General features: G+C 48.8%; 1 protein-coding gene across 1 annotated transcript in view; it reads right to left on the bottom strand.

Annotated features, from left to right (window-relative positions):
* ZDHHC13 (zDHHC palmitoyltransferase 13) overlaps positions 1-14,695 on the bottom strand; it is a 268,872-nt gene that overhangs the window by 202,398 nt on the left and 51,779 nt on the right. The gene's annotated exons all lie outside the window — the stretch shown is intronic.

Below are 14,695 nucleotides of genomic sequence, written 5' to 3'. Positions count from 1 at the left end.
AAACTACACCATTGGAGAAAGAGAATTACTGGCCATCAAAAGAGCCTTTCAGGACTGGAGACATTATCTCTTGGGTTCTCCTCACGTCATTACTATTTTTTCTGATCACAGAAACCTCCAGTTCTTTAAATCTGCTAAGGCTCTTACCCCCAGACAGATGAGGTGGTTGTCTTTCTTCAGCGAATACAACTTCGTCATTACATTCCGTCCCGGAGTAAAGCAAGGCAAGGCTGACGCACTTTCCCGTATAGGGAAAGTCGACAAACTCATACATGAGGAACCCCCTCACATCATTCCCCTTCATAAGATTGCCGCATTGGACAATGGACAAGCTGAGGGCTCTTTCTTGGACAAACTACTCGCTGCCTATACTTTGCTCCCTAAAGAGAACTGGACGTCTAACCCTTTGAACAAGATAGTCAATCACCTATTTTACCATGAGGACAAATTGTATCTCCCCACTCTAGAACTAAGAGAGATGATCATCCAGTGGTGTCATGACCTGCCAATGGCCGCTCATCCTGGTAGCGAGAAGACGATACAACTATGTCTCAGGTGGTTCTGGTGGGAGGGAATGGCTCAAGATGTCAGTGACTACGTCAGAACTTGTCCTACATGTGCTAGGCAGAAAGCGCAACATTGTGCGCCTGCGGGTCTGTTGCGCCCTTTACCCATACCTCCCTCCCCATGGCATTCCATAAGTATGGATTTTGTTACTGACTTACCTAACAATAGAGGATTCAACACCATACTGGTAGTTGTGGACATGCTTTCTAAGATGGCCCATTTCATCCCTTTGAAGAAATTGCCTACTGCTAAGGAACTCATAGATGTGTTTCTAACCAACATAATCCGGTTACATGGCTTACCCTCCATTATAGTGTCTGACAGAGGCCCGCAGTTCATTGCCAAATTCTGGCAGGGAATGTGTCAAGTATTGAAGATAGATCACCGTCTTTCTTCTTCTTATCACCCCCAAACAGACGGGCAAACCGAAAGAACTAACCAGACATTAGAAGCTTACCTCCGCTGTCTGTTGTCCACTGTTACTAGTGAATGGGTACAAGCCCTTCCCTTAGCAGAATTTGCTTACAACAATTCACACCACTCCTCCACACTGGTTTCTCCGGTTTTTTTTACTTATGGTTATCACCCTCAGTGGTTACCGGTACACCTACCTCACTCACTGACACAAATCCCCGCTGTGGCGGAGCATCATGCACAACTTCATGCCGTTTGGGAGCAGGCATCTTTTCATTTACAGGAGGCCAAGAAACACATGAAAGAACAAGCAGATAAGCATAGACGCCCTGCCCCCACCTATGAGGTGGGAGACATGGTATGGCTATCCACCAAGACCCTAAGACTAGACGGCCCTAGAAAACTACAACCACGTTTTATAGGTCCTTTTTCAATTAAAGGTATCATCAATCCTGTAGCCTTAAAGTTAGATCTACCCCCTGAATATCAGATACATCCAGTGTTTCACACCTCCTTACTTAAACGTTACGAACCTCCGTCCCATCCCGAACCACCTCCACCTCCTGTTATCATCAATGGCGAACAAGAATTTGAAGTAAGGAGAATAATGGATTCTCGTAGACAGAAGGGAAAGTTGCAGTATCTGGTAGATTGGGTGGGATACGCCCCTGAAGACAGATCATGGGAACCTGCTGAAAACGTACATGCCCCTACATTGATTAGACGATTTCATGCGTTACATCCTAACAAGCCCCGCCCAGTGGGTAGACCCTTGGGGGGGAGAACTGTTACCCGTCATGCCTCCTGTCTTTGTTCACTCATCCCGCACTCTACACTACATCTCCCATAAAGCCCTGTGTCTGGGGGTGGAGTTGTGCACCTTCCCATGCTGCCTTGCGCTGCCTGTTTAAACTAAGCGTTTTCCCTCGGTCCGGCGCTTGGCTTCTTTCAGCTGTGCTGGACCACGCCCTGTGAGGATTTTCCTGTTGCCGGTTACTTGCTTTGCTGACCCTCGAAGATAACGTCTGTTATCATTCGCCTGCTCCTATTTTGGATTCTGCTGGAACGGAACCTTTCCTTTCACTCACCTGGAATCGAAAATCTATCACGGCATTCCGCCGCCCTCCTCCCGGATAACCACCTCACTACTTCGCCGCCTGGAGACACAAACCCTCTGAGCGCTCCGGTTACCTCTCCTGGAGAAGCCGACTGGAGTCCTTGAGTCATCGCCAGGTCAGCGAGTCGACGAGGTTTTTTCTTCCACGGCTCCTTCGCAATCATGTTGGTTTGATTGCTTGTCAAGAACCTTCTCCCTGGTAGGAAGAATTCCGTATCGTTTTTGGTGCTGTTTGAACTTCGTTTATTATATGTACTTTGACTTTGGCTGGAACTTTGGCTGGAACATTTGAATATAGCGCCTTGCTATTTCCGAGTAGCGCCCAGACTTCTTTTTGTTTCTCCTGAGGAAAGGAGATTATTGCCATTTGTATCGGAGCCTTTGAGTGACTGCCAACTCAGGGTTTGAGGAGCGCTGTCCTATTTAACTTTGCACTGTGATTCCGAGTCCATGTGCTTGTCACAGTAATACTTATTCCTGGCTTGTTCTATTGCGCGCTCTGTAAGTATGTGAATGTGCACAACTGTTCTGGGTATAGCACTTATTGCCTTCTAGCCTCAGTACTAATTTATATCACACTTTTTGTCTCTCCAGTTTGTTATTTTAAGTACTACAGCATTACCTCTCCAGCCCACTGCTGTCGTCCTGATTCCGTGGTCCTTTGGTCATCTCCTCCCTCCCTAGAGGTACCTTTCTCTGGTCGTGGCTTTTGCTGAATATCGATCAGTAGATCTACCTTACGGGAGAGTTGAGAGTTAATCCTCGCTCCTGTGGCCCTGGTTCTTCTTCGGATCACATTCCAGTCCCGACACAGTGTGGGCAGGGGGACGAGGCAGGGATGTCCATTGTCTCTCCTCTTGTTTGCACTGGCGATAGAGCCCCTGGCGGTGTATGCCCGGTTGGGACGCTGTTTCCGGGGATTGGAAGGGGGGGGGTCAGGCTCATCGCATCGCCCTGTACGCGGATGATCTACTAATGTTCCTCGCCAATGCTGAGGAGGAGCTGTGGGGGTCCCGTGAATTGTTGGGCAGACTGGGCCGGGTGGCGGGCCTCAAGGTCAACTGGAACAAGATGTGCCTTTTCCCTATTCGGGGGGGGGGGGGAAGTAGAGGGGCACCCCCCGGTGTTGCAGAGGTGAGGTGGGAAAGCAGCTGCTAAACTTATCTGGGGGCCCGGATCTACCATGAGCCCCATGATCTACTAGGAGGGAATATCGGAAGGGCGATGCGGACCGCCAGGAGCAATTTTGAATTTTGGGGGACTCTTCCCCTTTCAGTGGCGGGAAGGGTGGCATTGTTAAAAATGGTCACCCTTCCACGCCTTCTGTATTACTTCGGCTCCCTCCCCCTTTGGATACCGCAAAGTATTTCACCCAGCTTAACGCTATGACCACGGGGTTTTTGTGGGGGTCTGGGAGACGCAGAGTGGCGCTTACTACCATGCAGCGCGGGAGGCGGGATTCGCAGCCCCTGACTTTGAGGCCTATTACCATGCAGCTCAATTTCAATGTTTTACTAAATGGCTGGCCAGGGAACTGCGCCTGGACGAGGGCCGCGGGGACTTGGGTCTGGATCTGCGTCATCTCTCTCGGACGCTTCTCCAGCTCCCCCTGCGAGGGCGGGAGACCCAGAGGGAGCTGAGGGTGGTGCGGCAGTGCTGGAATCAGGCGAGTAGGAGGGCCAAGATGAATCCTCCGTATGCCCCGGAGATTCCGTTGAGGGTCTGCGAGGCTTTACCGCACGGGGGGATTAGCAGCGGCTGCGAAACTGGGAGGAGGTGGGGGTCACCACTATTGGAGACCTCTATGAGGATGGTGTGCTTTTGCCTTACCAGGACCTCCTGGGGCGGTACGACCTGCCCAGACAGGACTTTCTCTTACATGCTGCCGTGACTGCAGCTATCCGGAAGCACTGGAGGAGGGGGATGGAGGAGCCTCCGACCTCTCTTCCCTGTCAATATATAGTGTATGCAGCGGGGACGATTAAAGCGGTAACCTGCCTTTACAGGCGCCTCACTCAGGAGCTTAGGTCCCCCTTGGAGAAGCTGCGAACCAAATGGGAGGCGGACCTTGGGATGCCCATTGAGGAGAGACCGTGGGAGGATCTAATGGAGCGGGCGTGGAAATGCTCTAGAAATGCGAGATTTCAGTTGATACAGTTTTAGGTCTTCCATAGGGCATACCTCACCCCGCACAAAATTAATGAATTTTTGGATCCCGCACCTCCTGCCCCCGCTGCAAATCAGAAAATGCTGAGTTCTTGCATATGTTTTGGGAGTGTCCGTCATTGCACGAGTATTGGGGGGAGGTAGCGACTACCTTGGGTGACATGACGGATATAACCATTGAACAGACCCCGGGGTTTTGCTTACTTCACTGGTTTCCCCACACTGCCCGTAACAAGGTGACTAGTAAATTTATTGACTTGGGACTAGTTCTAGCTAAACGAGAAATCACCATTCACTGGAAAACGACCACGGCGCCTAACACAGTTCGTTGGTTGCGTGAATTTACAAAGTGGGCTGACTGTGAGGGGACGCTCAGGCTCCAAATGGCCCAGAGAGCTGATAATGATAAAATGCTGATTGCAGCCAGAGCGTGGGTGGCGTTGGTGGACCTTCTTAAGGCTTCGGTTGCTGACCCAGACTGATCCCCTCCACGATTCCACTAGGGCACAGGCAAGGTTGATCGGCCCTCCCCGAACGGGCGGCGGGGTTGGGGGATAGAGGGTTTTGAGTGGCTACTTCTGTTCATTCGCCCCCTGACAGCACGTTACCAGTGGACCGATCAGCTGGGCTCATCAGTGATACTGGAAGATAGCGGAGGCAGCGACATGTCTGGCAGTGGGGGGAGAGGGGTGGGGGGGGGGAGTTGGAGGGGCTGGGGGTGGGAAGTGGGGGTTTAGTTAATTTATTATTTAATGAGGAGGCTTGCAGCGAGGCCTAAAAGGACACTGATGAACCGGATGCTCTGGCTGGGATTATAGGCCGTGCCTAACCTGACACTGTTGCCGAAGGGGAGGGCTGGCGGAGCAGCAGGGGGGTCTTGGGTTAGGGGGAGGGGTGCTCCTCCCGGGGGCCTTGATATCACAGGTGCTGGACGGGATAGAAACATGGAGAGCTCTAGGAAAGTCCCTGTCTTAGGGTGGTGATGGTAGAGGGGGATCGATACACCGGAATTTAATCAGGGGGACTAGACGGGGGCCCTGGAGAGAGAGGTTTGTTCAGATACGACCCATCCTGCAGTAATCGTTGTAATGTATATTGTCTTGGTGTAATAAACTTGCAATAAAGTTTGTTTAAAAAAAAATTACTAAAACATATGTGGTGTCCGAGTGGTCCACAACTGTTGATCTTTTTCTTTTTCAATGTTTCTATCCACTACCTAACAAATGTTTCTTTCTAGTAGACAAGAATGCGTTTATCTTTCAGGGTTTAAAATTGCGAGTGAAGGGCACAATGGGCACTGGCAAGTCTAAAGGGACAATGAAGGTGGTGCGACCTTGCATGATGAAAAAGACAAAACAATTGTTTAAACAACTGTCATTTTAGAAGGATTTTAAATTACCATCAGATCGCCCTGCAGCTCAGGTTGTAAAATATACAAATATTTTAGAATATGTAACACCTTTTTGCGCGCTAGTTTGGACTTTGAAAGGGAATGAAGGGCCATAGCCTAGATTTGGTTCTCTTGATATAAGTGATATTGAACACTTGGCAGAAACTATAGACTTAAAGGGTGACCCATCATGGGATTCACACAATATAAAATATTGTTTGCAACAGTGGCTTCAATTGCTCAAAATATAGCTCTCCTTTCAAAAAAGAAAGGCCAGGGACTGTTCTGCAAAAGCAAGGGTGAACAGTGAGTGTAAAAAGCCTAATAAAAAGGAGCTAGAACCAGCAAAGGATTGACCCACAACTTAAAGCCAATGTTTATTGGAATGAAGTAACTATGTGCAAACAGAACAGCATTTTTTGTCACTATTCGGAGAGAAATAAGTTAAAGAAACTGTTTATCGCTTTCAAGCCTCAAGGCCTTTGTGTCAAACTGTGGGAAGGAGCAGACAGTGAGCAAATAACTAGTAGCGCATTGACTGAGGAGGAGATTTTGTTGATTACAGAGGAAGAAAGGAAAAAACAGAGATTGGATGAAACAGTAAATGTAATTCCTTGATCACAGATTAAGACAGTAACGAGAAGAGCCACCCAACATTGGGAAAAACATCCATTCTGCAGGGCCTGATCCTCATGTACTCCATTTCTCAGCCCCTACTCCAGCAACTTCAATTTGCCCATCCCTTTAAGGTCCCTACATACACTGTGAAATCAAAAACACACGAGCAGGCACTGGCTCCAAAACCAGCTTATCACGTGTCCCTTATTTCCACACATCCCGGGAAGGTGATTTAACTAGGGTATCTATCATGCCAACCTAGCTCCAGAGAAGGCAGTTTTAGAACACCAGTCCTGAATGAGCACTTATCAACAGGAGGGGACATGCTTTTGAATCACCAGCCCAGCCTACCACTTTTTGTCTGATGGAGGATGCAGGGCTGAGTACAGAAGAGAGAACCAACGAGGAGTAATGTGAGCAGTTAGCACACCTGATGAAGGAGGCAGATGAGTTCCAAGAAGAAGTGAACAATGATAGAGAGGAAGTACAACGCTCCATTAATAAACTCCAGGAAAAGGTGTACAAGAGGGAACATCTGATACATACACTGTCACGCACAGGGGCACTAAAGGGAAAGGGTGAGAACTCATATACTGATGACATACTATTGAACACTAAAATAACTGCTCCAAAAATAGTGTTGGGAGGTGTGGGGGGACAGCCATGCTAAAGCCATGGACCGCCTTTGAGGCAACTCAAATGACTAAGAACAAGCCTGACACACTCACTGCCAGTGTGAAATATTACGAGTGGCTTGGTAAAATATGTATTGCCTATACCCCCCTCCCTCGAGATGTAGAAATGTTATTAAAAATAGCATATGGTAGCAGATGTTCGCTAGTGAAAAAGTGTGTTCCAAATTCCACAGGAAAGAGATTGGACAATATTCACTAATAGTATGGATGTCACAGATAATAGATTGATAAATTAGTTAGAGTCGATCAGGGAAACAATTAGTGGCCTAGCATTTAAACATGGTGATTTTTCTCAAGTCACGGCCACATTGTAGAAGCCAGGGGAGTCAGTGGCTGATTACAGCTTAAGGTACACTGAAGCATGGGATAAGAGTGTAGGGGTACCACGCACAACTGAGGCGTATAAGGTATTAGCTACTCAAACACATAAATGGATTGCTAGCTTATCAGGGGGCACCACATAGACAGGATAATGGACAAGGATACCAGAGAAGAGATAAGAGTAGGGATCAGAGTTATGTTTGCCAGAGGTATGGGCACTGGGGACGCAATTGTAAGAAAAATAGAGGTAGAAGGGACTGGAATGAGAAAAGTTACCAATATAACAGAAATGATAAAACAATAGCAATGAAAAGTTTGACAGAAATGAGATCCAGCCATCAGCACCATCCATGCCCAGAGCCCTCAAGCAGACCCAGCTCTGCCTGAGTAATCCTTTCCAAGAGCAACATGGATCAGCATAGGACCACGCGGAGAGCGAGAGAGATGGGACAAGCTGCAGAAACCAGAGCAGAGTACTTTACGATGAAGGTATCAGATTCTCCTGAGGAAAACCCCATGTTTCAAATTAAGGTAGGAGGTTAAGAGATCGATTGCCTAATAGACAGTGGTGCAACCCTATCCACAGTAAGAAACAATTTGGGTCCTAGTAGTGGTGAAACAGTCACTACTAAAGCAGTAAATGGAATGATAATGCTTGAAGAATGGTCAGAACCCCTACCAGTTTCTGTTGACGACTTCACACTGACCCATTAGTTTCTCCTGTCATTAGATGCATCCATCAATTTGCTGTGAAGAGACCTCCTCTGTAAATTGCATGCAACATTATATTTTTCAGAAAATTAGGACTAGTTAGAATTGGCTAATAGAGCACTTGCTGCTTGCAAATTAAGTGAGTACTTATTTGCACCGCATATCTTGTCTCTTTCTCTCTCCCCAACGTTACCAATAGACTCCATTACATGGAGATTTTTTTTTTTCACAACAAATTTTATTTGGTTTTTCGGTTGGATGTGTGGGCAAAGGCCCTACAATGACATGTAGGAGGAAAAGGCATAATTTCACAGCAAGTCCAACATTGCGACTATAATCAAACACCTGCCCAATATGCAGGGGGTAAAAATCAAACATAGTGCAGACAGTTCTAGATCTCAAAATATACATATCAATTAATTGATCATGAGTCTTCGTTGTCATCATACACGGGGTTTACAAAGCAGTGTACATAAACAGACAATAGCAATAAGATATACAATGCTCCATTTAGGGGTCGGTGGGTGGGAGAGGAGGAAGCAAAATTCCTCGATAGGACACCCAGCGGGTCCAGATTTTCCTATGTTTAGCAGGGCAACCTCGAGCAAGGAATACCGCCACTTCGGCCCCCATACAACCATCCAATTCAGTCTTCCATTTACCCAATGTTGAGGGAGAAGTCCCTTTCAACATTTGTGCGATGTCGCGTTTGGCTATTATGAGGGCTAAAAACAATGCTGCTTACAAACATTTCCCCCTATATCCTCCGTGCTATGTAGGAAGAAGAGTTTCGGGTCCAGTGGAAGTTCCCATGCGAGCACCTCCTGGAGGTAGGACCTAATTCTGCGCCAGAAGGGCTGTAACGCTGTGCAGCTCCAGACTGTATGCAAAAACGCTCGCTCACACCGCAAGCATACAGGGGAGGGGATCAGTCCCATCCGACACAGTCTAGTCCTCGTATATTAAGTATTTAAACTGTATCAGACGGTACCTAGTGGAGACCGCCGCCCCCAGTGGACTAGCAATAGCTTCAGCCCAGTCATCGTCGGTTAGTTCAGGGATATCGGCAAGCCACGCCTGTCGCGTCTTATCAAGTGTTGTTTGTGCATGGGTCGTTAAGGTCCGATAGATCTGCCGAATCTTATGAAGGCCTAGATCTCCCATTAGCAAGCGGCCTTCCAGTGGGTGAAACTCCGGAAGGGTTTCTAGGGAGCGTATCAGGGGGGTGAGTGCATGGCAAAGACGGAGATATTTGTAGAATTGCGTTTTGTGGAGATTGTATTCCGCTTGCAGTTGCTGATAGGTTTTAAGGGAGGTACCCTTCATAACATCCCTGAGGGTCGATATCCCCACCACATCCCAGCCCCGGAACACTTCCAGGGTGACCACAGGACATAGATATGTTCCTTGCCATAATGGGGCCTCCCGGGTAACTTTGCCGTGCCACCCCATCTGTCGAACCTGCGCCCGCCAGAGCTTTATCACAACTTTACCCGCAGGTGGCATAAAGTCTAGTCGTGCTGAGCTATACAGGAGGTGTAGAAGGGTGGCCTGTGCCATTACCGTGTGCTCAACCGCATACGCTGGGTCAGTAGGGGAGTTGTACCACCATTCGTTGACCACAAGCAGGTGTGATGCTTCGTAATACGAGTAGATGTCCGCCTCTGGAGTGTCAAAGAACAAGGATTTGGAGTTGAAAATCACTCTCATCATGGCTGGATACAGAAGCATGTATTGTAAGTTCAAGTCACGCAGTTTGCACATTGCGACCAAAAAGGACTGGAGTTGTTGCTGTACATGGCACGTGTAGTAATACCATGATGGGCCTCGAGCCATGTTGGAAGCAATCTTTGTGTGTCCTGGCGTGGCCCAAAATAGCGTTCCGATCAGCGCAGTTTAATATCTTGCCGATTACTGGCCTGGGGTTTTCACCGGGAGGAGGTTTTTGAGACAAGGCCCGGTGTGCCCGCTCCACCACGAAACAGGGGGACAGTAGGTCATGGGGCACGATGTTGGTGAGCCACTGTGTAATGAAGCAGGTTATAGAGGCACCCTCACATACCTCCGGCAGGCCCACGAAGCGCAGGTTGTTGCATCGCGCCCGGCCCTCCGCATCTTCCACCCTGGAGGCCAGCTCTTGTGACACCATAGAGAGTTTATTGACTTTTTTGTGGAGGGTGGACTCTGTGTCCTCCACGGTCGAGACCCTTGACTCCGTCTCTGTGATGCGATCTACTGCCTTATGGAGATCTTGCAGTAGAAAGGATACCTCTGACCTCACTGCGCCAATTTTAGCATCCAGCATGGCCCTGGCGTTGTTGATGGCAGCGAGGAAGGCTGGGTTGTCAGGCACTGGGCCTGCCCACTCACTGCTCGTGGATCCTCCGGTGGGAGCAGTAAATTGGTCTAGGGTGCCTTGTTTAGGACCAGCACCGCCCGGCTTGTCTCCATTCCCCATCGTGTTGAGAGTTGGTATTGTTGCGAAGCAGGAGCAGATCGTGGGGATCACAGCGCACCTGCCTCAATAGTCACTGCATAAAAAATCCCAACAATGAATAAGGGGAGGGGGGCTTGGGTATGGTCCACTAAGCGGCTGCTACTCCGCACTTACGCCCTTTTGAATGGCCAGCAAGCAGTATGACCCCCCCCCCCTCCCCCCCGCAGGGAGAGTTACGGTCTCACCGCAGAGGCTACAGATGGGACTTGGCGTCAATATGGTGGGTGATGGCCAGCTAATAGGATACTGTGGGCTGACAGTGCTTCTTCTGAGCCTGTATCAGCCTTGCGCAGCTCATAGGGGAAATGCAGGCAAAATCAGGCCTCAGCAGTTGGCCATACAGGTCCCAGTCCCCACTGCCGCATAATGCTCATTTCATGGGGGCTCCGTCCCAGCTCTGCTCAGCCCCGGTCACCGCCTGTACCTTCACCTTAGCCGTAGGTAGATGTTGCCAAGGCCACACACCTCCGGAAGCATACGCGGCTCCCACAGTCGTCACTGGTGCCGGCGTAGGCTCCACGGGAGGTTCCGATGGCAACGTCACGCTGTGGATGGTGGCCGATGCAGGACAATGCTGGGCCTCATGCGGAGGGAGGGACCAATCCCTGACGAAGCCCGGCCGGATTACTTGCACGCTCCCGCTCCAGGGGGCACTCTGGGTGCTAGGTGCCAAAGCGCTCCTCATCAGGTCCCACAGCTCTCTTCAGGCCCGATCGTGGCCGCGGGCCCCACCGGGCAGGAGATTCGGCCGGCACCGCTCACGAGCAAGGCACCGCTTCCTCGGCGAATTCAGCTCCCCCGCGGTCCGGTGCACATTCGACACAGTTCGAGAACCTCCGAGCAGGATTCTGGCAGGATATGTGATGAAAATCGGCGTGGATGTGCAGAGCCCAGTTAGGCTGCGTCTACCATGTTGGCTATCCAAGCCACGGCCCCCTACATGGAGATTTTTATGAGAACATATTTCTAGAACGGTTTAAATACAGCCCTGACATTGAGAGTGAATTGGTTACCCAGTTAGTGCAGTTGGCACTAGTATCTGGGCCCGTACACTGTACTGCACTATTTTTCACAGGGCCAGTGCTTGAATGGTACACCTACAGGGCAGACAAGCATTTGTACTGGACAATGGAGTGGCTTGAGCATACATTATAAGTAGGAATAGAAGGGTGTGCAGTGAGCATTGAGCTAGGACCACAGGACGAGAGGTTATTTCAAGTGCCAGCTTCTGACCCACATGTACCCATAGCCGTAAAAACAGGTTACTACCCTAAAGATTTGGGCCCAATGGGCAAACGCCTTCGGGAATTACCTAGGACTAAGGATCTAACATTTCCTTTGGGAATTGTGTCTATGTTGGGAGATAGAGATGGGTGGTGATGGAGATTGTGTATGCTCAGTAATGAAAGGACTACAGTTTTTGACAAGCTGGAAGGGAATATGGCTTTACAGCTGACTAAAAACAAGGTTCTAGAGCAAGTGAACTCAGAGGTTTGGGCAAAACACAAAAATGAGGCATGATTATAGAAAATATGCCCTTCCCATAAAGTGACACTTAAAAAAATGCAGACTTACCTTATGTCCATGTGTACAGACTGTCACCTCAGGCAAAGGAGGGAATAAACGTGAATGAATCCCTCTTGTAGCAGGGTATCATTAAAAAGACCTATAGCCCCTGCATCAGTCCTATCATTCCATTGCTACTGGGCAGTACAGGTTTATACAAGATTTACGGCAGATGCCAATACTATATTATTTTCTATACCTGCAGAGGCAGCGCACTTTTCAGTCATAAATCCCTCCTCTACGTTTTTCAGTATTAAAGTCCATCCAGAGACTGAGTACCTTTTTGCCTACACAATAACAGATACCCAGTATACTTTCAGAAGGCTCCCCCAGGGCTTCACTGAGTCCCACGGTCTATGGGCAGGCAGTGAAGAAAGACCTAGACAGCCTACACCTGGAAGTTGGTAGCGTCATCTTGCAATACGCTGATGATCTCCTTGTGGCATCTCCATCACTCGAGGCCTGTGAAAAAGACACTGTAGCTCTGCTGAATCACCTCCAGGAGAGAGGACACAAGGCCTTATTGTCAAAATTCCAGTATTGTCAAAAAGAGGTGACTTATCTGGGTTATGAGGTATCCAAAAGGTACACACTGCATATCACCTGACAGGATAAAAATGATTCAGGGCATGCAGCTCCTGTCCATCAAGAAAGGAATGTGGTAGCTCCTGGAGATGATGAACTACTGCAACCAGTGTATTCCTGAGTACAGATCCTATGATGCCATCCTGCGACAATGTACACTACGAGATACTCCCAAAAACATTGTATGGACTAATGAACTTGCTGACTGTTTAAAAAAACTGAAAGAGACTTTGTGTACTGCAAAAACCCTGGGGCTGCCTGATTACAAACTGCCCTTCCATCTCTATGTGTCAGAGCAAAATGGCATTGCAAATGGTGTGCTGACACAGCAGCATGGCTCAGGAAAAAGACCTGTGGCATACTACTCCCTGCATCAGTAACTGGGCACCCGGCTTGTTTGAGAGCAGTAGCCGCAGCAGCTGTGATGTAGAGAGAACGGCTCCAATTGTGTTGGACTACCCTTGTATTGTTTATGTGCCGCATTCTGTACAGTTGTTGTCATCTGCATCAACACAACATTTTTCGGGGGCCAGGCAAGAAGGCAATGAGGTCACTCTGTTGTCCAACACCAATATCATTAAAAGATGCCCCTCCCCTGTTAATTTGGTAACATTATTACCTCCAACAGGTGATTCAGAGGAAACCCCTGACCAGGACTGAGTTGAGGTTGTAGAGATATGCACCACAACCAGACCAGATTTGCAGCAAACACCATTAGAAAAGACAGACTATGAGTGGTACACTGATGGTTCCTCCAGCAGACTAACAGACACAAATTACAGAGCAAGGTAAGCAATAACAGTAGACACCATAGTTGAAAGTGCAGCTATCCCCCCGGCACATCTGCACAGCAAGCCGTGCTGTATGCTGTTGTAGGAAGGTGGATATCTGACTATGGTTACCCCCAACTTTTTGCCTAGTGTCTAGCTGGTTTTTCGACTTAGTTGGCCTGAGATCCTGCCATTCAGGGTCTCAGGCTGTCTGCTCTCTCTTTAAAATGGACTCCATGTACCCTAGGTACATACCCAATTGGTAAGCATCACCTTATTGGACCCTGTACAGTGTACCCTAGGTACCCCGGGCATACGTGTACCCTAGGCCTCCCAGGGGCTGCAGCATGTATTATGCCACCCCTGGTCTAGCCTTCCAATCAGACACAACTGGCTGATCACTCAGCTAGGGCAGGGTTGTGTAATCACCCCTTGCTTAGATATAGTATACCTATATCTACCCTTAAAATAGACACATGTGTACCTGTGAGCCACTCCTATGGCAGGCCTTAACAATCCTGGAGGCAGAGTGCTTGGTAACATGTGAGATGGTGCTCTAGCATGAGCTGAGCCTGTCTGCAGCTTTCGGAACCATGTCCTTATAGCTGTTCTATGATATAGCCTACCATATACTCTTAAAGTACCTTATAACCTTAAACGGTTATGGTAACTATGGTTTGGCTTTATCAGAACATGTTGTGTAAGGTGTCTAACACTTTGGAATAATACCCCCATACCATTTCTGGTGATGAGGATATTATTCCTCCCTTCTAGAGGGAGAGACATGTTAAAATCCTACTTTGCTGTTTAACTCTCACCAAAGCCTCAGCATCACAAAATGGATGCTGCTGCCACAGACACGAGTCTGACCTCCTGCAGCTGGGAGCCCTCCCAGCCAGGGAGGCCTGGACAATAGGTTTCCTGCTTGGGTAGGTGCTAGCACCTCCCCAGACAGACTTTAGTGTATTGGGGCAGGGAGGGCTGAAAGGAATGAGACATACCTGGGGCACACAAGGTGCTCCATGCATAGTCCAGTTCAAACCGGTGCTGGGGCACTCCAGCCCCAGCTCTGGCGCTAAACTGGACAAAGGAAAGGGGGTGTAGCCACTCCCCTTCCTGGTCCCACCCATAGGAGGGACCTTGCAGGTAGCCCAGCCCACTAGCCCAGTATATCAGTAGGTAGCTGAGCCCTGCTAATTTAGATTAACCTGAATCTGAAACTTGAACAGAAACTCTGGACCTTCGACATTCGAGCTCAGGAAGAAGACTGAAGAAATC

The sequence above is a fragment of the Triturus cristatus genome, chromosome 3_1, assembly GCF_964204655.1.
Source record: "Triturus cristatus chromosome 3_1, aTriCri1.1, whole genome shotgun sequence".
Lineage (NCBI taxonomy): Eukaryota > Metazoa > Chordata > Amphibia > Caudata > Salamandridae > Triturus > Triturus cristatus.
Note: the sequence above shows the minus strand (reverse complement) of the source record. Positions and strands in the feature narration are given on the sequence as shown.